Raw genomic sequence first — 26,898 nt, 5'->3', positions numbered from 1 at the left:
AGTGTGGGTGGCACAAAGATGACCTTGTACCAGGGATTTAGGCTCATTGTATGTCATTACTACACCATCTCTAGGGCATTGCCTTTTCTCACAGAGTTCAATGCACCTTGTCTACATTCCACCTAGGGGAATGGTGAAAAGATGAGAGGAGGACACCCTTTGTTTCAATGGTGTGGCTCAACAGTTAACACAGATCACTTACGATCACATCCCGTTGAGCAGAAATTGGCGAAATGGGCACACCTGGGTGTAGAGGAATATGAGAATGGAGCCTTTATTCTGAGCGGTAATGCACTCAGACACAAAGCAGGGGTGTGCTTTTGTTTTTAACGAGGAGGGAATAAATATTGGGGAAAACTAGCTGTATCTTCCCTACTTTCCCACCTGTTACTATGAGAAATCACAGTAAGAATTGGCAGCAGTTTAACAACTATGTGCAAGTCAAACTGTATATTTTTTTTTAAAGATATTATTTATTTATTCGACAGAGAGAGAGACAGCCAGCGAGAGAGGGAACACAAGCAGGGGGAGTGGGAGAGGAAGAAGCAGGCTCCTAGCGGAGGAGCCTGATGTGGGGCTTGATCCCAGAACGCCGGGATCACGCCCTGAGCCGAAGGCAGACGCTTAACCGCTGTGCCACCCAGGCGCCCCTGTATATTTTTATTATAACATTTATCTCTGAAACCTGGTTTTTCTGATTCCAAACAAATTTTATTGGGACTCTAAGCCTATGGTATCATACAAATGCAATAACTAGTATAACGGTACTAATTTCAGGGGTAACATTTAAAATTAGATACTGGCAAGTTATTGTCCTTCTTACTCTTATTCTTTAACCTTCAATTTTGTACTCTTTCAAGAGAGGTGTTCCAAGAACAGGGAAGAACAAACGATCTACACCTAAATTGGGTATGTAAGAAATGGAGGAAGAGGATAAAAACAATAAAATAAATTTTAAAAACCTAGGTTTCATAGAGTTGATTTTTAATTCATACATTGATTAATACAATGTCAGACTGAGAAATGTTATTCCAACTGAGATCTAAAATAATATTTATAAGTAAATCTTTTATATTTTATTTATTTATTAAGATTTATTTAAAGATTTATTTATTTATTTGAGAGAGAGAGCGAGAGAGAGCATGTGGAGGGAGAGGAGAGAGAGAATCTCAAGCAGACACCCTGCTGAGCATAGAGCCCTGTGCTGCTTGATTCTGACCATGAGATCATGACCTGATCCAAAATCGAGAGTCAGATGCTTAACCGACTGAGCCACCCAGGTGCCCCTTTTACATTTTAGCTACAGAAATTTTGTTCACCTAAGATTCATCCTTCTTGGCTGAAGGATGCTCACTTCAATGCTTTCCCTTTCCTTGCCTATCACTTTATAAGATCTCATATTAAAGATAATGGTATCATTGTGAACATTAGTTTCATATGTTATGATTTTATTCTATTCAAAGATTTGATACTCAAATAGAATTTGATAATTTATAGTAGCCAATGTGTTATTTTTAAAATGATTGTACTTAAGACATCTTTTGTTTGCTTTTTGTAGGGTGATAATTTTACTTAAAAATCTAAATCTAATTTTCCTCCTTTTTTTGTGGAAGTACAAATTAAAATCTGGTGTCAGGTGATCTGGATGATTATAGGCCTCCTGTCACTCTTTTAACAAATTCTAATGATGAATCATAGAAAAATTCCACTTTCATTACCATAATAGTTTTGGGAAACAGTGTCTCCTCTAGATGCCATAGGGTATTGGTTCCTCCAGGGTCGTCATAAGGGCTATTAAAAAAAGAAAAAGGGGCGCCTGTGTAGTGCAGTCGTTAAGCGTCTGCCTTCGGCTCAGGGCGTGATCCCGGCGTTCCAGGATCTAGTCCCACATCGGGCTCCTCGGCTGGGAGCCTGCTTCTTCCTCTCCCACTCCCCTGCTGTGTTCTCTCTCTCGCTGGCTGTCTCTCTGTCACATAAATAAATAAAATCTTTAAGAAAAAAAAAAGAAACAGATTCTCTTAACACATTCTGGCTTGGAGTAGATGTATTTTTATATTACGGCTTAGAATTTGGGCCAGGATACATTCCCAATTGGTTACCCGTGGGAATGTATCCTGGCCCAAATGGCTTGCAGATACATGCTGTTTGGCTAATACAGTACCTTAAAAATAAGACTGAGCCTTCTGGTTCTGCAAATACTACCATCAGTTGCCTCTTAAAAACAGGAATAAACAGGCCAAGTGAATAAAAAAAATAAGACTGAATTGATTGCTGATGTCTTAAAAAATTATATATGTTACATTAAAAAATCATATTTGCAGCTTTTCTTTAAAAAATAGAGGTTAAGATTTGGCTCTGTGAGGTCCCATTATATGAGCTAAGTAAAGGCTGCCCTCTTAGAAGGTAAAGGGGTACTTTTTCTGGTCCAGTCAGCTATTACTGGTCTCTTACTGCTTTTTTTTTTTAAGATTTATTTATTTATTATTTTATTTTATTTATTCAGAGAGTGTGCATGCACAAGCAGGGTGGGGCAGAGGGAGAGGGAGAGAGAGAATCCCAAGCCGACTCCGCACTGAGCAGGGAGCCCGAATCAGAGCTTGATTTCATGGCGGTGACATCATGACCTGAGCTGAAAGCGAGTCTGATACCTAACTGACTGAGTCACCCAGGTGCCACTACTGGTCTCTTATTGTTGTTGGATATTCCACATCTGGCTAGATATAGGACTACCTGATGCAATTTCAGTGGACTTGGAAGGTAGAGGAGAGGGGAGGGCAAACAATGTTTGCAGCTATTTGTAGAGATTCCCAACAATGCCCAATCTCATGTTCCCCATCTTTCACAAAAGCTCCCCCTTTCAAACTTCCACTTCCCATGGCTCTTTCAACCAAAATGCTTCTTTAGGGGGTGCTGCTGTCACCAGGATAAAATGGAGCTATTTTTTCAGTGTTTTTGGATTTCTGCTACTACTGGAGTCACCTCCAAGGATTGCTGTCCTCTTCCTCATTGAAAGGGACAAAATGTGATATTATTTTTATTAAGCAGGAGTCGTTTTGACACAGAAGCAGGATTAGACATAGCATGGTTGTAAAAAGTGCCATGATAAATTGTAAGGGAATTTTGGAATTATAGCAAGTAACATATTCTTGAGGAAGCTACTAAATCTGGCATTTCTAATTCTGGTTGAAATGTTAATTCCATTTACCGAATATAAGTACAAAAATAATGTTCATTATAGTTAAAATTGTAGACATTGCATTTGCATTGTAGACACTTGGAATAAATCTAAGAATCCCTGTAGCTTGGCTTAGGCATCCGTATTGTAGAAGGTATTCCCTTGTTACTGCCTTATATGACGAGGTTATAGTCCCAGGCAAACATGTGGAGTGAGATTTATGCATTCTTGAAAGTTTCAGAGATATTGATAGGACCAAAGTGACTATATAATCCATCTCCTAAATTTACAAAAATCGGTGTGAAGCCTCAGTCTCCTCCACATATAAAACAAAGCTGTTGGACTTGATAAATTCTAATTTCCTTACCTTTTCATTCTGATTTTTATAAAATAAAAAATATTTTGCAGGTGAGAGGTGACAGCAGGCAAAAATTAAAATCTGGCAATAAGGAACTTGTGGACCACGCAACAGAGCTATGGAACCAGGCCCCTTTTTATTCTGCATCCCTAACAGTGGAGACTGATACATCGAAGCTGCTGCTCCCAGGCAGTGATCCAGTGTCTGCATTATTTACTACAGCGCTCTGTCCTTGGGTACCTGAAAACCTCAAGAGGAGACAGATTCTGCTCATAATTGCTGCATCTTGCTTGTTATGCTATATTTGTCACTAGCCTTATCGTTCTGTATTTATTTGCTCGCGTTGAGTTACATTAGTCAGTAAATAATTTCTCTGGGCTCTAGTTCTGTCCAAGTTATTCTAAATTTAGGTATGCTCTCCTAACTTATCCCCTCGCTTCAGGATTTGCTTTCCTTCTTTTTTCCTTTTTTTTTTTTTTTTTTAGCATTTGCAAACTTCGTCATTTTTACTGCTTGCTTTTTCCCCAGTCTTTGAAAAAAAGTGAGCCAACATGGTCTTCATACTGATCCCCGTGGCACTTCACCCGTCACCACTCACATCTTGACGTGCTTGCTCTTTTGGAGTCATCTGTCTCCAGATTGCTCTCCTATGTTTCAAACAGTGCTTGTTGACCTTGGGGATTAATCTATGGTGGTGATATATTTTTAAAAATTCACTGAAGTTTAGGCACTGTAATTTATGACCATGGTTTACTTCAGTCAGACCTGAGATATTATTCCTTCATAAAAATGCTGGCATGTATGTGTTGCAAACTTGCCTGCCTTGACAAAATTATTCTCTTTTTAAGCATTTTTGCTTCTTCAGGATAACTCCATTTTGGTTCATGGCATCACAGGGCATCTATTCTCTCTATCACTCATTATTCTTTCTGGGGCAATAAAAAGATTTTTGCTACTTGGTGGTTATTGTTCCAACATCCTAGGTTGGAATAAAAAGTCTTGGCTTCTAGTTTGGCTGAACCATTTATTGATTACCCACCGTTGGGCAAATCCCTTGCCCTCATTCTGGCTTAGTTTCCTTATCAGGGAAATGGGCATGCTATTAATTGGTCATCCTATTGCACAAGATTTTTTACAAGGAAAATACAGGGTGTATGGGAAGGGATTTGAAAGTTAGAATGCTATATACAAATAGGTTAATAGTATATTGTCAAAGGCTAGCAGAGCAACTGGCATGGATAGTAGGCATGAGATAAATATTAAATGTCACATATTCAAGTTATTTATATTCACAGATTTGTAGAGCCAAAGGTGTCTTTATGCTATGCCCTCACGTATAAGGCCCAGAAAGGCTCCCTGTGCTAGTTAATGGCAAATCTGGAGAGCATTTAAAACTCCTGACTCCTGGCCTTGCTCATTGAAAGCATACTTCTGGACCACTGCTTCTCATCCATGTGTACACACTGTGCATGTGTTTGGTTTGGTGAATATCACTGCTGATCTTAATGCTCCTTAGTGGGAAAAGAGAAAAGTATCTGCTCCCTTATGTTGAATCTGGAAATGAAGAATATGGAAAAAGTAAAATCATTCAATTCATGTAACTTGCAATGTAATCTAGGTTTTTTTCATGAAATTTTAATTTCTTGGAGCACCCAAACGTCTCTCTTTCTTTTTAACTTTCATCATGCCTCAGTCCAAAGCCCTCACACAAACTTTTGCTAATTCTTAGGGTTGAGGTGCAGTTATGTTCTCTTGGCCTTCTCTGCCTCCTGGGCTCTGGCTTCTCTTTGTGGAGCTTTGCTTCTACCTTACCTAAACCCTGAGGTGGAACTCATTTACAAAAATAAATCTCTGATATGAAACATTCATCAGGTTAGAGGACTTCATTGGATATAATTTGTGGAGGGGTCAGCTGCTTACAGGAAAGAGTCAATTGCATAACCCACAGATTTTTGCAATTTTTGCCAAGCCCCTATCTTTCTATGTTCTATTTCTTTTTGTTATCTTTATGTCAGATTATCTCAAGAATTCTAAATGTTCTCTGTAATTAGTAGAGTCATTTAGTTCTTCTATGGGAAAACTTGGCAAAACACAGAGATACAGTTAAAAGTAGTGGGTTGGTTTATTTCATCAAATTATTTTTCAACACGGTTGTTAAGAGAAGCTCTATTGTCACTTCTTTTAAGTAACATTTCTTTATTTTGATTTATAAACCCTTATTTTTCTTATGATTGTATCAAGTTGCTAAAAATCTTATAGGCCAAATTGATTGCTTAGGACTTAATTTTGTAATAGAAGATTGAACATAAGCTCTATTAAGTAATACAACTTTAAGGTTGATTTGATTTAGCAGCTGAACAATGTCAAAAATAATAATTTTCATGTGCGGGTGACCCCTCTCAGAAAGATGGGTGCTAACATTTGCCAAGGCTACCTCTTTCTTGTCTATACTTGGAGAGTGTGTCTCTCCCTCAACTTTAAAATTAAAATTCTGATTTTATGCTAATTGGACTCATTTGTTACATGCCCACTTCTGAATCAAATCACTATGATCAAGTGGATAAGATTATGCTGATTGATTTAGACCAATAAATGTCCCCCATCCGATTTGAGTAAAAACTCAGTTCATCCAAACCATATGATTCAGTATGGAGGAAGTTAATTCCCTAATGAAAATCTTGGGACTGATATGATATTGGGTAAAAGACCAGCAACTATCAACTATCTCCTATGAAAATTCTCTCTTCTCAAATTGTACAAATCCTAAAATGTGAAATCCTATTATTTGCATCTAACTTTAAAAAAATTATATTGATCACCTCTTTTAGATGCAGGGACAGCCAGGGTTGAATACTTTTAGTTATAAACCAACTCCATTTTTCACTTTTTCTAGACTGTGGTAAACATCATTGCTGCTTGCTGAATATTAACAGTTCTCTATCTTCTAGGTGCAAAGACTTTAAGACTAGGTCTGGCTAATAGCTTTATTTTATTTTATTTTATTTTATTTTATTTTATTTATTTTATTTTATTTCATTTTAGCCAGTGAACTTTTAATGGAAGTAAGATGTATAACTACTGGGCGAGACCATATAAATGAAAGACACTTTAGATTTTTTTGGTCCTTATTGCAGCATCTGGCATAGATCCAGAGAACAGCTGTGCAAGCAGTGAGGATCTCAGAGTAAGGACATAGAGAAAGCATTGAACAGAGCTCCCAGTTCACCCATAATGGACATGGAGAATGGGTAACAAATAAAACTGTTCTTGTAAGTCACTGAGAGTTGAGGATTGCCTGTTATCAAGCATAACCTGGCCTATTCCAGCCTCCACATAAAGATCAAATTTTGGCCTGGCATATTGTCACCTTAGAGATGCCAGGGACTACATTTTCCAGTCTGCTCTTATAGTCATAGGACTATACTTTTCCCAATGGAATGGGAAAAGAATTGATGTATTTAACCTCCATATTGCTTGTTTGAAAGCTATCTGCTTCTCTGGGCTACTGCTTTTACCTCGGTCCTGGTTAGAAATGGTGATGTCTGCAGTAAGTGTGAAAGCTTCATGTTAAGAATGGCAGAACTTACCCCATCCCTTTGGTCACTATGACTTAATTGATCAAAGGTAAAATTCAACCTACTAGATCAGTGCTTTATATGAGAGAGAAATAAAACTACTATTTTTTTCATGTCTCTGCAGTTTTGGGTGTCTACTGAAGTAGTGAAAAAATACATATAATATATAATGTACAAATATATACACATATATACACAATATGGATATATGTATAAATAAATATATATAACAAATATATCATTCTGAACATGTATTCAGGTAACAAGAAGTTATAGATATATTTATACTATATTCCTCTTCAGGGATTGCAAAATAAGCAAAAAATGTGGCCTTTACTTTTACTATCTAATTCATTTATTCATGTATATATTCAATAAGTATTACTAAATTATTATAACATGGATAGCACATTATCCAATGTGAAGAAGGATATTAAGATAAAGATGCACAGTACTGCCTAGAATGTGTTTAATATTTAATAGGAAAGTTAAGAAATATGAAAATAAAGCCATAACAGAAAATGGTGAAGCAGAATAAGGTCAATCCACCATGGAATGGTGAAAGGATCTTGCACTTTGAAGGTAGTTAAACTCAAAGCAAGACATGCATTTTAAGTGACTATAAAATGCACAATATTATTATTTTGTACAGTTGATATAGTTGTTAATCCTGTGAGTTGCCTAGAAAAGTTCTTGGCAAATCGTAAGCACTCAGTTGATGTAGCTTTTTCTTTTTTTTTTTTTTCTTTTCTTTTTTTAGAGGGAGAGAGAGAGTGCATGCACATGAGTGGTGGGTGGGTAGTGGCAGAGGGAGAAGGAGAAAGGGTATCTTAAAAGCAGACTCCAACTAAGCTCAGAGCCTGACACGGGGCTCACAACTCTGAGATCTTGACCTGAGCCAAAAATCAAAAGTCAGATGCTTAACTGACTGAGCCACCCAGAGGCCCTGATGTAACTTCTGTTAATGTTATTTCCAAGTAGTTTGCATAAGCAATGACATTTCAAAGAAAGGATACATTTGCAAGGGGCAGCAGAAGTAAAGTTTGTATAGGGAAAACTGAAGTTTGAAAGCTATGAATGATCTGCCCTAGAAAAGGAGGTAGACAGCTGCAGGCAGTTAGTACGTTCGAGTGCAAGGTCAAGTGCAAATGGGGAGAATGGGGCATGGAGGAGGCTGGATGAAGTGCAGCAGGAAAGGTTGGTTAGAACCAGAACAGAGAGGAGACAGAGGATGGGAATGTATTTTAACTCTTCTCTTGCATATAGCTGAGGCAGGGATGGATCCTATTCTTGGGGAATTTGAAAGATATCATTTGGGAGCCCTCTTTTTTAGGAAAAAAAAAAACCCTCAAGATTACAAATACAAATTTAGTCATGGTCAAGTAAATGGTAAGCAGCGGGTCTATAATCCATTCTATCCCCTTTCCCAGGCAAAGGGCTGATTCCTGGAATGAAGGATGGTGACTTCATCAAATTTCACTGGAAACTTGTTAATGACAGGTCTCTTGGCAAGCAAACCAGTGGTATTCACTAACAGAAGAGTTATTAGGTTTGGAATGCTTTTTTATTCTTTTTATTTATTTTTTAATATTTTACTTATTGATTTAGAGAGAAAGCAAGAGAGGGAGCACAAGCAGGGGGAGGGGCAAAGGGAGAGGGAGAATCTCAAGCAGATTTCCCCACTGAACGCAGAGCCTGATGCGGAACTCCATCTCACAATCCTGAGATCATGACCTAGGCCGAAATCAAGAGTCGGACACTTAACCAACTAAGCCACCCAGGCACCCTGCAATGCTGTTTTTAAAGGTTAAGTCTTGTTCTCTAGGATTGCTTGTGGTTAACAAAAATGGAAGTTTGAGTTTTTTGGGATGGCTCTGGGGAATTGTTACATTATCTATGTAGCTATCTGAATATAAAATGGAGATGTTTAGCGCCAAGAATGCCTCCTTCTGTGTAAGGAGTGTGACTACACACATCACTTGGAGATCCATTAATATAGACCCAGAACACATGTATTGGAGACCCTGGACCTCTTTGCTTTGCCTGAGCCTCATGATTACTCAGATTCTTCATTAGTAAGGCTCGATACTGCGTAACATCTCTGGTTTGTGTGTCAAATTTGACAATATGATCCTTCAAGTTATTTCAGATTTGTGCATTAAACAGGGCATGTTTCAGACCCACCAATCATAACAGCCATTTATTATCATTTTGGAAAGAAAAATGGGGAAAATATGATGAGGATTTGATGCCAAGTGAGCAACCTACTGAACTTTGTATGAAATGGTGAAAACCCAAAGCATGTACTGGGATAAGTCTTATCAGTGGAATTTTTAGGAAATCCTTCCAGATCTGGTGGAGATAACTAAATGGATAGACAAGGCATAACAGGAAAAAAGGTAGCTAAACAAATTAATGAAATATTCTATTCCTGGCCATTGCTAGCAGTCGTGATAAAAGCAAGACTTGTAAAAGAAAAGTAGGTGGCAGTGGGGAAAAAAATGAAATCAGTAAGATCAGATTTTTCTGTTCTAGAAAGCTTCTCATGTTTCTTCTATCATCAGGAGACATGTTACTTTCATTTGCAAGTCAGCAAGGACTGTTAATTAATAAAAAAATTATAAAAGTGTGGAAGGACCAGGTTCAAGTAACTGTAGAACCCCAAGGGGATTCTTTCTCAAGCATTAGTACAGTTAAAAACAAAACATTAGAAAAGCCTGGAGAATAATAATTGTCATGGTCTCTTAGAAATAGCAATCGGGTACATTGGAGGCTCAGTCAGTTAAGCAAGGGACTCTTGATTTCAGCTTGGGTTGTGATCTCGGGGTCGTGAGGTCGAACCCTGTGTGGGCTCAGTGCTCAGCACGAGCCTGCTTGAGATTTCTTCTCGCTCTCCCTCTGCCCTGCCCCTGACTCGTGCTGTCTAAGTAAGTAAGTAAGTAAGTAAGTAAGTAAGTAAGTAAATAAATAAATAAATAAATAAATAAATTTTAAAAAAGTCTTAAAAAAAAGAAATAGCAATGAGGAGGCTGACACTGTATACTGCTGAATGTAAGTGATTATTTGGGCTGTGGCTGATCCTTAAGAGACTCAGAACTTTTATGGGTAAAGGCGTCTGGATGGTCTCCCACCAACAAACTGTAGTGGATGAAGCTAAAGGAGCTTTCTCAGCCTCACTCTTACCTCCTAAATTGTAATGGTAAATTTTCTCTAGCTTTCCTGTCTGGAGGAATTTAATCCCTCCGTTAAAGGCTAAGCCATAAATTCTGAAAAACGTGGACTGAAAGGCCAAGATCTGCTTGCTTAATCTCTGACAAGAGATTTTATGGTATGCAATGATTAGGTCAAGTGGCCTGGGTCTGGTAAGCAAAGCTTTCTTAAGAATATTAGATATTGGTGCCCAGTGTGAAATAATTCCTATATTGGAGTGGTGGGGGGAAAGAGTGTAGGAACTGTGCTCTGAATGGCATGCCAGTAAACCTGGGAGGATTAGAGGCACAGCTGGAGGGAACCAAGGTAGGGCGGAATTACTATTTGGAAAATGTGACTGGATAATGATAATTTCTTTCCCTTTCCCTGAGTGAATGCTTGGGGTGGGTATTATGTGCAAAACAGGGATGTTATTCTTTACCAAAAAAATATGCTAAATCCATCTTTCATGCGATTTTAATCAGCCATGGTAATCTTTGGAACCAAGTCTTCATAGTAATAAACATTAAGCTATGGAGAATTCTAAGAGAGAAATGAAATTGCTGCTCTCATCAAGGAACAGTTGGGGTGGGAGTTTGAATCCCTTTCTCCCTTTGTAATAGTCCTGTGTGACCAGTAGTTATGGAAGACAGTGTTTAGAGGGTAATATTAGACTATTGAGCATTAGCCAATGTGGTTCCTTTGAAGCAATCAAAAGACTTGACAAAGTAAGACTACCCAGGACGTGCAGTAGGCCAGTGGGGACTGGTATGATGTTACCTGCTTGGCTGATGCATTCTTTTCATACCAGATTTGGACTTCAGCCAGGTGCAATTTGCAGTCTTGTGGGATGGAAATCAGCATGCATACACTATTTTGATACAGGGAAATTTGAATTCTCAGGCATATGGCCACAATTTAATGAGGTAGGACTTGAACTTGATAACCATCAGAGCACGTTAGTATGCTGCATTGATGACATGATTATCACTAATGCTGCAGATGAAGAGGCTCCGGAGGACAAGTAGAGGCTGGCTGACATATCCAGCTAAAATTCAAGGTTTGGCTTTGCCTGTGAAATTCCTGGGAATTATGTAGACTGGAATAATTGAGGACATTCCTGTAACTGACAAATAAGTTCTCAGACCCTGCCAATAAGGAAGACACTAGATGCCCCACAGGATTATTCAGGTTTTGGTGTAATATTCCTCTTCTAGGATCCTGATGTCAACTCTTCACAAAGTCAGTAGGTTATAAGAGGAAGGAAGGAAGGAAGGAAGGAAGGAAGGCAGGCAGGCAAGAAAGAGGGTCATGAACAGAAATAAGGATTTAAGAGTTAGAGAAGATGGTATAGGCAGTCCCATTTGGTTGTTATGAACCATAACTATGTATGACTCATATGTAGACCAAAACCTTTGGTGGAAATGGAATATGACAAAGACAGCTTGGGTTTTGCATTTATAAACTGCCTGAAACATCTGCTCATTGTAGACCCTTAGAAAACAGTTGTCAGCTTATTACTAGGCAGCAGTGAACACTACCCACATCAGAGAAGTCTTAGGGTGAGAAGTACCCATCGTGTCTTGGGTAATATCAAAGCAATTTGAATAGAGATGGAGAAGCCAGCAAAATCAATGATAAAGCGGCAATGGCATATTAAAAAACATTCTAAGGGTAGAAAGTCACTGGGGGGTATTAAATACATGCACAAGGAAGTTGACTTTATGGAGCCCTTATGGCAAATAAACTTGGAGTCTATGAATTTACTGGAAAATGTCTCATGAACTATGTAACTTTATGTATAAAATGGAGATGTGTTAGGATTATAATGGGTTTCTCTATAAGTGAGGGGACTGCTCACTTTGCCTACTGATATCCTTATTAACTTGGGCCCACATGTGAGAACAACATCCCTGGGGAGCTGCATTAGAAGTCCTGGCCATTTGTCTGCTTTGTCACTGCCTCACAACTGCTTAATCTATAGAATTTTTTGTGAGATACGATATCTGAATTCTAGGAGTCTGGTTTGACAATATGATGGTATATTATCTCAGTTATGACATGAAATATTTACTTGGATTAAGAAAAGTAACTACAACAAACCACAAATCTGAAAAGCTAATGAAAATCCAGAAAAATGTATAATATTTTTTGTTACTTAATGCCAGACTTGCCTCTATGACACTATTTTTTTTCCTACATGATTTGGCTTAATCCTCTAGAATCGCCTCTTCATGTGATTATGATTTTGAAGTATCATTTTGTGCAGAAAAGGTTGATAGTTCTGCCTCTCTTCTAGCCCGAACATTTTGTTTTTCATTATTAATGAGTTAGATTAGGGGCCCATGAGAAATTAATCCTCTGATTACAGTTTTAAATTACTGAGGATTGGAAAATCCTACACAAAATGTTCCTCGGTTACATTTCAACCTTGTTTCTCCTCCACTACACTCATATTTTGATTGCAGGCACTATAGGACATCTACATGTCACCTGACCCTGCATTTCTTGTCACTGACACTGGGTGAGTTGGTACAGTGGGTGGCAGAAGTATTCCTGAGGCCATTGTTTTCCTCAGTGGCTGGCGATAACTTAATTACGCACAATAGTGAGTTTGAATTGCACAGAAACACCCCACTAAACACAAAGTGTCCTGCTGTTGGCTCACCTTCCCTTTAGCTGGATCCCCCAAATCCCTAGTCATTTCAACACCACCTGACATGAGGGCAAGTGTGACAAATGGGAGGAAGGGCCGGAAAGGGCAGTGATCCTAAAACAATGTAGGAAAAAAATGCTTCGCTTTTGTCAATTTCATATATGATACTGTGAACACAGAGCTGGGGGGGGGGTCTTCCTGAATATTAAACTTCATTACCTTCATGGTAAATCCATCTCTGAGTGGGGCCAGATCATGAAAGGATTTAAGAACTTGGCAGAGAGAGCTGGGTTTGATTCAGTCTGTGTCTGATATCTACAAGGGACATTATTATGACCAGATAGTTTAGAAATTCAGGTTGAGTCAAAAATATGTAAGATGGTCTCCATATCCTAAAATTATCAACTCAGTACTCATCAAATTATCTTATTATAATACTAAGGGTCTTCAGAGAAAAATGTTTCATCTTTGCTAAAGTTTTCCTAACAATGGGATACTGTGGGAATATGGATTGGTTTCACCAGAGTTAAATACATTAGCAATGCATTAAATCATCTCCTGGCTACATCAAATGGTTATCACTTCCCTAAAACACCAACAGAGAAATTCTAGCTCAATCTTTCCTGAAGGTCATCACACCTTTCAGACTTGTAAAATCCAGTACCCTTATTTTGATTTATTTTTTAACCTGTATAAACAAATTGCCAACCACAAGCCTGCTTCTTCATTTGCTCAAGTGAAATGGGTATTAGAACACATTGTTGAAATGCTTGTCTATTAGTTGGCATCAACAGGAATAGCTCCTGTGGTTGCCAAAACTGAAAGAATAATGCTGCACTGGAAGAAGGAGCCTTAGAGATTAATTTGTCTGATGATTTAAGGCAGAGAAATTTGCGCTGCCAAAGAAATGGACACATCGAGAAGTCAGTGGAATGCTGACCCTTCTGGCCACAGCAGTAAACTGCCCCCTTGAAATGGAGACATGGCCAGAAATAGCAATCCTAGCTGGATTTATTCCCCTGCCCCCGGCTTGGTGATGCTGTGTTAGACATGGGCCAGTGCACATTTGGGTTGAGTTGGTGAATGGTCCCTACTCTGACTCTAGGTCTGCATATTTAATTGCTTATTGTGCCTTTCATTTAGGTTATCATTGGCACTTCAAATTAACATGTCTACCACCAAAACTTACATTTTGTTCACTGATCTAATGCTTTCAAATCTGTTCTCCGATTTACATCAGTAAACGTGCCTGCCTCCAGTTGAGCATCTAGTTTTGTGAACACTGTCCTCTCTGCCTCTATTTTATTATAACTTTTTGTTATTGTTCTCGTGTTTCCCATGGTAGCTTCCTCAAAGGATTCTCTGCCCTCAGCATTTCTTTTTCAAATCCACCTTATAAAACACAACCAGAATATTCTTAAAAAGCAAAACAAAACCAAATCTAACCATGTCAATCATCAACTTAAAATCATTTAATGGTTCCTTCTTGCCATCAGTGTAACAGCCAGTTTTTATAACGGCATAAAAGGATTTCTATGTCTCGTCCTTGCCAATTGTTCCAACTTTGCTGACTGTCCCAGTAAAGCTCTCCCTCTGCCCCATTCTAGCCATACCAAAGTACTTGTACAGTAGTCCCCCTGATTGGTGGTTTTGCTTTCTGAAGTTACCCCTGGTCAACCTTGGTCTGGGAGCAGATCGTCAGCCTTCTGACATATCATCAGAAGGTCAAATGGTAACTTAAGGCCATGTCACAATGCGGTGGTAGTTCACCTCACTTGACTCATCCCATAGGTATTTTCTCATCTCACACAACCCAAAGAGAGAAAGGGCAAATACGTTCACATAACTTTTATTACAGTATATTGTTATAATTGCTCCATTATTAGTTATTGTTAATCTCTTACTATACTACTTATAAATTAAACTTTATCATATAACTTTGTCACTTAAACTTTATGTAAAAACATAGCATAGATAGGGTTCGGTACTATCCATGGTTTCAGGCATCCACTGGGGGTCTTGGAGCAACTCCCCGTGGATAAGGTCACACTACTATAATTGGCTCTTTATCCTCTATGCCTTTGCATAAATTATTTCTGTCTACCTGGAATGTTGTTACCCCACTTGTCTACTACAAGGCTAACATTTCTTCATCTTATAACCTGTGTTCTAAGTATTTTTTAAAAAATTTCCCTTATGTAAATTATCAAACTATATTAAAAGTATGTATTTCATTGTCTATAAGGACAGGAAATATTCTTACTCACTTTGCATTCCTCATACCCTGGCCACTCTTGAAATATGTTAACTAATCAAAAAATGGATGTGTGTTTGATGAATGAACACATGAAAAAAGGCTGAGTGGCCTCGCTAACCCACCAAGAGAGATGCTTTTTAAAAAAAATCCATCAGGTATTTATAAAGCAGGTAAAGCTTGCTGAAAAACACCCTACAAGCACAGCATAAAATATGACTGATTGTGACTAATGAAACAGAAGCTAATCATACCAAATATTAAATACCCTTCTGTTTGATTTTTTCTGACTGACTATAGAGAATCACTATGTTAGATTCATCTAGTGTATGTTGCGTGAGAGGGATACATAGCAAGTAGAATCCATAAGTGAGATATACAGAGGGTCTTTAGGGCAGATCCAGTAGAAATGGAACATGAGACACGAATTTAAGAGACATTTGGTACTGGTGACCATTTGGTCATGGAAGAGAGTAAATAAGGTTTATTAACATGGTCATCTGCCTATGGGAGAGGCAATACTAGTGTTCAGTCTTATTATGATGTAATCTTAATTGAGATTATATGATTTAGAGTGGTTGCAACGTCCATTATAAAATTAAAAAATAAATTTTTTAGCCCTCCAGTTGATAGCAATTACATCTTAAGGCTATGGTTTTTTTTGGATAAATGACTTATTAAAACCTACTCACTATTTAAAATATTTTAAAATGTTATTTTACTAATTTTGTATTTCAGAAATAATTTAGAAAAAAACCCAGCAGTATGTAAACGTATGCAAGAGACAATGGATCAGTTTACAGACAAAGCGTGGTGCTCATATGGATTCATAGTCCTCTTATAGTGCCCAGAGGGGTCTTTGCATTATAGGATAAAAGCTGTTTATTTCTCACATATAATCATTTTGGAAACCCTTGAGAACAGCAACATTAGTCCATTTCTGTAGCATATGATGGTTTCTTCAGCACTTTCATAGTTTGCCATGTAAATGTATATTTCGATATATTTTGAAGCAAATTGAAAAACAGATAATATATTTAGCTATTAATCATTCTCCTCCAAACCTTTGGGATTTATTATGCAAAATATTATAAAAATGAACTTTAAAAGAAGAATTGAAGTAGGCTTTATTTTATATAAAGGAAACACTAAAATGTGGGGATCATTGGCCTGTTAAATGTCTAAAATAACTGCTTCAGTTTATTATCTTGAATAACTGTATCTATAGTTCCTATGTACGTGCCCAATTTTTTACAAGCTTATTGAATGAGACCAGAGTACAACTAGATTTTCCTAATCACTTAAGCAATGTTTCTGCCTCTACATTAGGTTGCATCCAAGAACTAATTGAGGGTAAATCTTTCTTAATTAATATCAATAGGTTGAGAATCTAAATGTACTAGTAGACTGATTATCCTAATTTAACCCAACATATCCCCATAGAGCTAAACTATTTGCTAGTGATCTCGATTTTTCTGTACTTTAAATCATGTAAGTTAAGACCAATGTGGGAAGGACTCAAAACCTAGTCTTAGATGGATTATGTTTGCAAAAGCTTTGCCTCAGGTATTTTCATAAACCTGAGTCTGCAAAATTTTTAATTGGGAGGATATAACCTAGGAGAATATTTAAAAGCAATGCTTTTAGAGTGGCAGTAATCTACAGTGTCTCCTTATTACTTCACTTGTGAAATCCAAATACTCACATCTAGTAAAAATTTCCTCCAATGAGCCATCCCATTTTTTGTCTCATCTCTTATTTTGAATGTATCTTCAACCAAAATGATGTTTGCTTACTTTAACATTAATTTTTACATTTTCAATTTAAATTTCTTTTCTAATTGAAAGGTTTTATATGCATGACATAAAAAAGATAACACTGTTAGTATTTATGAAAAGCTTATGAAATCCTTGCTCTCCTTTCGTGCGCTGAATCCGTACTAAAGAATGTAGCTCCTGAAATTGCTCCTCCCTTCACATTCATTCCTGCAACATTAATTTTTTTCCCTTTCTTTGGGATCAATGTCACTCTGATATAAAGAAATTATAATAACCCTGTCATTTAAAACAAAATTCCCTTTACTCTATTTGATTGTCTGGTTCTTTTTGCTGCCCTTATTTTATCTAGCATTTTATGCTGTTTTTTAATACTCAGTATTATATTTTCCAGATCTTTTTATTTTGAAGATTTAGAGCACTTGTTTCAACTGCTGAGTGCTGTTCCTTTGCATGAAAATAACATAACTTATTTATTCATTTCACTATTGAAAACCAGATAAATTCCTAATTATTTGTTTGTACTTAGAATGCTTCAGTGAAAATACTTGATTTTTATTCCTGGGGTATAATATGAGTGAGAGATTCTCAAGACTATAAAATTAGAAGGGGGATTGCTGGGTTGTAAGATGTGACAAATTTAGATATACTAGATATTGGGAAATTTTTCTGTTGGTTATACCATTTTACAACCTTCCTAGCAGGTGCAAGGCTTCTAATTTCCTCACATACTTGCCAATATGCTTGTAAATTTGATGGGCATGAAATGGTGTGCTATTTTTGTCAGTTTTACTGGAAGTATAATTTTTATGCAAAAAAATTTATGCCTTCCTGGTGTTGGGTCTTGGATCCCTAGATGATGGGAGGGACAAGAGAGTCCATGGAATGGGACCACCCCTTCCCTGCTTGTGGCTTCAAGTGCTCTAATGCTGGAAGAACTGGGTAGAGAAAGGAGGCAGCTGCCTGACTCAGGCTGGTGGGAGCTCAGTTTCTGGAGTCCCTGAGAGGTACAGCCCCCACACTCATGCTCCCTCAAAATTCACAGAATACCACTGGGGCCAGAGAGGTCTTCACTGGGCTCAAGGCTAGCATACACACTCACCCCACCTCCCAGAGAAGGGACAGGTTCAGGTCCTTGGGTGACCCTGAGCTCCTGGGACCCAGGACTGGCACTCATTCCAATATATCTTACAGACTGTGGAGTTCCAAGTGAACCAGACTATTTTTAAGGCAGTTTGATGAGTTTTGTCAAAGGTATACTGCTGTGAAACAACTGTCACAATGAAGATATGGAACATTTAAATCACCCCAACAAGGTGCCTGGTACCTCTTCCTCACTCAGCACCTCATCACACCACTGGCTTAACAAGGCTGATCTGCTGTCATCGAAGACTAATTTCCCCCCCTAGAATTTCAAAAAAAAAAAAAAAAAGGAAATAATGCAATATGTACTCAAATCTGTCTTATTTCTGAACATTTATCCAAGTTGTCATGTAAGTAGTTCATCCCCTATTGCTTCTAGGTGAAGTTCCATTTTATGTGTACATTAAAATGTATTTGTCTATTCATCTGTTGATTGACATTTTAGTTGGTTTCACTTTTTGGTTATGTTAATAAAGCTAATATAGATACTGTATATACGGATTCCTGTGACATGTTTTTATTTTTCTTAGGTAATACTTAGGAGAATGTGTCATATGGCAAACATATGTTCAACCTTTAAAGTAAATGCCAAAGAATATTCTAAAATTGTTGTACTATTTTACATTCTCACCAATAATATATGAGTTCCAGATGCTTCTTATCCTTACTGACACCAGCACCAATACTATTGATATTGGAAGACCTTTTATGAGCTTATTTCAAGTATCTTCTATGGAAAAATGTCTTTTCAAATATTTGGTCATTAATTTATGGACTTCCATAATTAAGTTTATTTCTAATTAACTTTTGTTCATATTATGAGCTAAGGGTCAAGGTTTATTGATTCTATGTGGATATGCAGTTGTTCAGGAAAAATATATTAAAAAGCAATCCTTTATCTATTGGATTATATTAGCAGCTTTATTGAAATTCAGTTGACCATATATGCATATATCTATCTATTTCTACATTCTCCATTCTGTTCCACTGATCTACATGTCTGTCCATATGTCAATACCACATAATCATGATTACTGCACTTATTACAGAAATTTGGAAGTGTGCTTTATTTTTCTGTTTAAAAATTGTCTTGGCTATTCTAGGTTATTTGAGTTTTTGTTAAAACAATCAGAAGCATCCTGTTAGTTTCTACAAAAATCTTGCATCTTTAAAGGAATTTGTCCATTATTTCTAAGATGTCAAATTTATTGGCATACTTTGGCTGGGATTGAGTTGAACTGATACATAAATATTGAGAGAATTAACATTTCAACATTGTTGAATCTTCCAATCCATGAACATTGTATATTTCTTTACTTTTCTATGATTTCTTTAAATTTGCAGTAATCTTTTTGTGCTTTTCAAAGTGCTTATGTGTCTTTGTATAATATATTCCTAAAAGATTTTCAATTTTCAATACTATTTTAAGTAAAATTATTCTTAATTTTATGTACCATACTTTTCTTTCCTATATGAAAACATAACAATTTATTTTTATGTTTTATGTCCCATAATCCTCCTATAGTCACCTAATGCTAGCTTTTGCAGTATAGTTTTTTTTAACTTTTCTAAAAAAATTTTTATGTACTGCTTTCTTTTTTCTTGATTTGTTGGACTGGCCTTGATCTTCAGTATAATGCTTAATAAATGTGTGAAAACAAGCATTCTTTCTTTTTTCTTAATCTGAGAAGCAAAGTGTTGACTACTTCATCATTAATTATGATGTTAGGTATGTTTATCTCAGATGCTTCTTTTCAGACTGAGCTGTTTCTTTTCTTAGTTCATTGAAATGTTTAGCATAAATTACTGTTGGATTTTGTTGAGTAATTTTTCTTTATCTATTGACATTACCATGTGATTTTTGTCTCTTTTATATTGTTACTATGGAATTATAATGATTGACTTCCAAATGATAAATGGACCTTGCATTCTTGAATAAAGCCCACTTTGCCATTATGTATTGTTCTTTTAAAATATCACTCTCTTAAATTAGTTAATATCTTTAAGAATTTTTTAGGTCTGTATTCATGTGTGATAGTGGTTTATAATTTTCTTTTGATTAATTTCTTATAATTAATGTTTGCATGGTACATTCTTTTCCATTCTTTTTACTTTTAATCAATATGTATGTCTGCATATTTAAGTCATGGTTTTCTATAGATAGCAGATTAGTTGCATCTCACATTTTTATTCAAGTTATCTCTCTTTTAATTATAATTTTTACTACATTTCCTTTTTTTAAAAGATTTATGTATTTATATGAGAGAGAGAGAAGGAGGGAGGGAGCATGAGTGGGAGGGGCAAAGCAGAAGAAGAGAGAATCTTAAGTAGACTCCACTCTGAGTAAGGAGCCAAATGCAGAGCTCATTCTCATGACCTTGAGATCATGACCTGAGCTGAAACCAGGAGTTGGACACTTAACCAACAGCACCACCAAGGAAACCATTTACCACATTTTCCTTTAGGGTAATTATTCATGTTTGTATTTAAGTCTACTGTGATGCAGTTTGTTGTTCCTTCATCCTATATATGTTTCTTTAAATTCTTTCCTTCTTTTGTTTAAACATTATTAAATACATTATTTCACTTAATTTTATACATTATTTCACTTAATTTTATAATTCTGCTTAATTAAAATATACCTAACTTATTTATTTAATTTTCTCTCAGCGTTTTAGCCATTGTATTTACTCAGTTATTATGTCCTTAACTTATCTTTGTTTACTTAGCATTATTTTATTGCATATAAAATCTAGAGCTTCGAAATATCCATTAGCATGTTTCTTCTTCAGTGTCATATACTTCAGATTTATATACATTTAAAACCTCTTATGCAAGATAGTTTTTACTTTAAACAGTATGTTAATTTTTAGAGAAATTAGGAGAATGGAGAAGAGAAGAGTGTTTTATACTTAAGCACGATCATAATACCTTCATTCTGTCTGTTCTCGGTTTCCTCTGGAGTCATTTACCTTTGGTCTGAAGGAAGATTTTAACATTTGATGCAATGCAGGACTGATAGCAATGAATTATCCTAGCTATTGTTTATCGAAAAATGTTGTTTCATTCTGATTTTGAAAGATATTTATCAGAAATAGCATTGTTTGATCTCTATTTCTTTTCCTTTTAGCACTTTTAAAGATATAGATCTATGTCTATTTGCCTCTTTTTTTTTTTCTTTTTCTTTCTTTTCTTTTCTTTCTTTCTTTCCTTTTTTTTTTTTTTTAGAGGGACAGAGCATGCATGTGTGAGCTAGGGGAGAGGCAAGGGGAGAGGCAAAGGGATAGGGAGAGAGAAAATCTTAAGCAAGCTCTATGCCCATCATGGAGCCCCACATGGGGCTTGGTCCCACAGCCCTGAGAGCACGACCTGAGCTGAAATCAAGAGTCTGAAACTTAACCAACTGAACCACCCAGGCAGCCCCTTGCTCTTTGTTTCTGATTAGACATCAGCTACCAGTCCTGTCATTGTTTCTCAAAAATGTAATGCTTCATTTTTCACTGGCTGCTTTGTTTTCCCCTCTAATTTTGGTTTTCAGTGATTTGACTACTATGTGCCTAAGTGTGGTTTACTTTTTGTTTCACCTGCTTGTAGTCTGTCAAGCTTCCTCAATTTGTAAATTGTAGCTTTCAACAATTTGGGGAGACTCCTGGACATTTTTTATATATATAATTCCACTCCATTCTTTTTCTCTTCTCCCTTTGACAACTTATTCAAATTAGAGTACATAACACTTTTTCCACATCTCATGGAGGCTTTTCTTTTTTTTAATTTTATAATACTTTCTCCCTGTTCTTTAGAGTCACATAGATTGTCTTCAGTCAATTGTTCCTTTTTCTGGTGATTTCAAACTTAAAAAAAATCATTTTTATTTCCACATTTCCTCTCTCGAATTTTACTTTTTTATTGTTTCCATTTCTCTGTTGAGATTCGCCATCACTCATCTGACGACATTTTCTTTTAAGACCTTGAATATGTTTGTAATAGCTGCTTTAAGATTCTAATCTGCCACTTCTAATATCTGTGTCATCTCAGGATCTATTTTCATTGGCTTTTTAAAATTCACATTCCCATAGTCTCTCAAGTCTATTATTTTTTTAAGTTCTATACTGGATATTATAAATTATGGAGACTTTTTTTTCTCTAAATGATACTGTTTTCTATTTGAGCAAGCAGTTAAATTACTAACTGAGATCCTTGAATTTATAGTTTTGATTTTACACTTGGTTAGTGTGAGTTTATAAGAAATCTGAGGTATTTACTAAATGCCTACAATATGACATAACTCAAACTCCAAACTGTGTCTCTCCTGCAGTGTGGGTAGCTCTTTACTTCCTTCAGTCTTTAAGCTGCTATTTTCCCTGGGATACATGGAGTCTCTCCCATGCACAATTCAGAGTTCAGGAAAATATTTGGGGGCCGATTTATATTTATTTATATTCAGATTTGGGAACTATCCTTTTGTGGTTCCCATGCTCTATGGTGTTTTCCCTTCAATTTACAGTTCTTCTGTAACCCCAGTCTCTGACACATCAAGCCAATAAGACTGAAGTTTTTCTGATTCAATTCTATCCACGCCACTGGATAAATATTGCAGTGTGACTTCAAGATAAAAGCATACATGTTTTTCTCACCTGGTGCATTTTCCACTCCAAATTCTCTGCTGTTCTTCAATACCTTAAGATAGCTGATTTTTATATATTGTCCAAAGTTTGTAATTTTTATCCATAGGACAATTATTCTAATATCAGTACTTCACTATAGCTGGAACAGGAATAGTATTAAATTTTAAGCTAAGACTGTTGCTTGTTCACTGAAGGCTTTTTTATGTCAAAAGACCAACAGTCAAGAAAAGGAGTCACCCTATTATCAGGGTAATTGGCTCTGACTATCAGAATGATGTAGGGTTTTGGGTATTCAATTGGTTCTGGAAAAAATATGTTTGGCATCTGTTAAGAGATGTGCAGAAGTCACAAACTGATAAGGGCATTATGGCCAGGGAGTCAGATCCCTCAGTAGCAAGCCATTTGGACCACCAAGGCTGGAGAGCATCTAGAATGGATAAGAAAGGAGGGAGGCAGTGAAGATCAGTTGCATCCCTGTGACTAGCTAGCTGCAGCAGGAGGAATATATTCATTCAAGCAAACTTCTTTCTTATAGTTTTTCCAGGAAAAGAATAAACCAGAATTCTGGAGACCTACTTCAGGGTTAGCTGAACTTACTCTCCAAAGGAAGTGGATAGGAGAAGCCAAAGGGAGCGATTTTGGTGGATACTGTGGGACACTGAGTATAATGCCTATTCAGGAATTGAGACACTCATTCCCCAAACTATCAGCACTTTGGGATGCAAATGGATTCCAGCTAATGGATTACAAACTAATGTCCCTCTCAAGGCAATGCCCTCAGTTTAAGAGAGCTGCTTCACCAAATGTTATGCTTCCTTCTCAGGGAAAGTGCATATCCAGTCACTGGTAAGCCTGTGGGTACACAGTACGAGTCCTTTTGCCACACTCTGGGAAATCTCTGAAGGACTATTCCAGCTGAAGAACTGCTCATAGTTTTGATTGAGTTGTTTGTTGCAGCTGCATCACAAGATTTCCCCTAGGGGCTTTTCTTGCCCTCACACACTTCAAGTTGTCGATCCTATCCTGCAGGCACATCCTGTCCTGCAGGCAAGTTACCATCTCAGGATCTGTTTCTGTGAATCCAACCTAGAATATCTTTCAGTAAACTTGGGTGATGATCACCACAATTATTTTACTTATCCTTTTTTAGTTTTGTTACTCTTAGGAGGCACATTTTAGATTTTTGTAGTTATTATCTGTTGAGAAAGAGATTATATATTACTGTCTGTATTCTACTTTGTTGCTGGTGGTTTATAGACGTAATTTTTTTTTATTTTTTTAAGTTTATTTATTTATTTTAGAGAGGGATTGAAGGGGGGGTGAGAGGGAGAAAGAATCTTAAGCAAGCTCCATGCTCGGGGTGGAGCCTGATGCAGGGCTCAATCTCAGGACACTGAGATCATGACGTGAGCCAAAATCAACCAAAATCAAGAGTTGGATGCTTAACTGACTGAGCCCCCAGGTGCGCCAAAATATATTTTTAAATATTAATGTTATAGATAATTTATTTGTTCTTAATAGTTTTAATAGATTTTTTTAAATTTAGAAATCATGTTTTAGACTTCACTGTTTATCCAATATGGAGTAGCAGGGTTTGAGCTAACTTCCCCCTTTTGTTAATTTCCTGTTGGTGCTATAACAAATTGCCATAAATTTAGCAGCTTAAAACTTCAGAAATTTAATTTATTACAGTTCTAAGGATCAGAGTCTTGAAATGAGGCTCATGGCTTAAAATCAAGAGTCTGTGGGGCTGCATTCCTTTCTGGAATCTCTAGGGGAGTATTCTTTCCTTGCGTTTTCTACCTTACAGAGGCTCCCCACACTCCTTTTCTCATGGCCCTCTTAACTTTAAAACCAGTAATTGCTGACCAAGCTTGTCTTACTGTAGTATCTCTCTTTTTCTCATTCTTCTATTTTCTTCCTCCCCATTTAAAGGTACTTATGAGTACATTGGGCCCACCCAGATAATCCAGGAAATTTTTTTTTAAGGTCACTTAATTAGCAACTATAATTTCATCTGAATCCTTAGTTCTTCCTTAACATTAACATGACATATTCACAGATTCTGGGAATTAGGATGTGGGCATCTTTGGGGACTAATATTCTGTAAATATCACACTGGAAGCAAAAAAAACCCAAAAAACCCATAAAACAACCCCCCCCCAAAAACAACAACAACAAAAAAGAAAATATATAAAGCAATGGTTTTAAAGACACTGAACATCAAACAATGAATGACAATCATCTCTATGCTATGGGAAACAAATGAAGCAAACCCAATGATTGTCCCAACTTATTGCATCAAGAGTTTCTAAACCACAGAGCAGGGAGGGAAACTCCAGATAAATTCCAGAAGATTCCCTGAATTGAGCAGATGGGGTTGAGAGTTTATGGAGATCAAGGCAGCTAGCTCAGACAGGGCAAAATATCAGAGAAGAAAGAGGTACACTGATAGAAAACAGAGATCTTCAGACATCTCCCTGGAGAATTCAGCTAAATACCACTGAGTGCATTTAGGTAAGGAAACTACTCCAGTCTGGGGAAAGAGGCATTTGAAAAGATTAGAGGTAGCTGTGCTTGGCTTTCACATAGGGTCAGGGGTAGTGCCTGTTCCTGGCAGAGTGACACAGAAACCTCACAGTTCATGGAGCACTGAGTAGAATACCTGTAAGGGTCTGGTCTCTGTAGTGAAGAATAATCAACAGTAAGCTGACCACTGCTCCAGTCATACCTAACAAATCTTAAAAACAAAAACCCAAATTATCAAAGAATTTCCAAGTAAATGTAACTCAGAACAGACTCAAGAATATTTATAGGAATATAAAAACATCTTCCACTTAAGAAGTTTAAGTTCAAAATATTTGACATTCAATAAAAAACAACCAGGCATGCACAGAAGTAGGAAAATACAAACCATAAAAAAGAAGGGAAAAAAAATCAATCAATGAAAAGTAACCCAGTTATGCAAAGTGAGAACAAAAAAAAATTCACTGGATGAGGACATAGCAATAGAAACTATCCAAAATGAAACACTAATTAGATAATTGAACAGAGCAACATAATCCATGCATAAATGGAGTCCACAAAAGACATAGGAACAGACCTAAAAGTGTGGCAGAATTTCTATCAGGATCAATGCAAGTGAGAAAGGGAGGTCTCTAACATCTTACTGTACTGGGAGAAAAACAAAACAAAACACTATCATCATAGAATTCTATCTTCAGCAAAACGCCTTATAAAAATGAAGGCAAATAAAGACTTTTTTCAGAAATTCAATAACTGAAATGATTCTTCACCAGCAGACCCATGTTATGAGAAATGTTAAAGGAAACCCTTCAGGCCAAAGGAAAAGGACACTGGATTGAAATAAGGATCTACAAAAAAGGAGGAAGACCATGGGAAATAGCAAGCAAATGAGCAACTCCATGTGTCTGTTTGCCAGGACTGCCTTAACAAAGTACTCAGAGTGGCTTAAAACAACACCACTTTATTGTCTCTCAGTTCTGGAGGCTAGAAGTCCAAAATTGACATATCCCAGAATCATACTCTCTCTGAAACCTGTAAAGAAGCATTCTTCCTTGCCTCTTCCTAACTTCTGGTGGTTTTCTGACAATCCTTGGCGTTCCTTGGTCTGTAGATGCCTCATTCAATCTCTCACATGGTGTCTCTCTTGTGTGACTATGTCTCTGCATCTGTGTCTTTTCTCCTCTCTAAGAAGGACACCAGTCATATTGGATTAAGGACTCTCTCTGCTCCAGTATGACCTCATCTTAACTAATTACATCTGCAATGACACTATTTCCAGACAAAGTCACATTGTGACGTACGATATTCAGATCTCAACATATTATTTTGTGGGACCCAATTCGACCGATAACTAAACATAATGTTTGTTCTTATTATTTTTATTTCTCTTTAAAAACAACCATTAAAACAATCAGAAATGCAGTGTGAGTTTATTCTGTGTAAGATTTCCAGGCCTGTTAAATGAATATAATTGTTTCTATGTCCACGTTACTTCAGTGTAAAAAGTATATATTTACAGATGCTATTGTGTGTGTGTGCAAGTTACTTTGAATTGAAATATGGAGAAAATCAGCTAGCAAGTATATATGCCATCTACATGGACCCCTGCTTATTATGTATGA

This window comes from Ailuropoda melanoleuca, chromosome 18, assembly GCF_002007445.2.
Source record: "Ailuropoda melanoleuca isolate Jingjing chromosome 18, ASM200744v2, whole genome shotgun sequence".
Lineage (NCBI taxonomy): Eukaryota > Metazoa > Chordata > Mammalia > Carnivora > Ursidae > Ailuropoda > Ailuropoda melanoleuca.
Note: the sequence above shows the minus strand (reverse complement) of the source record.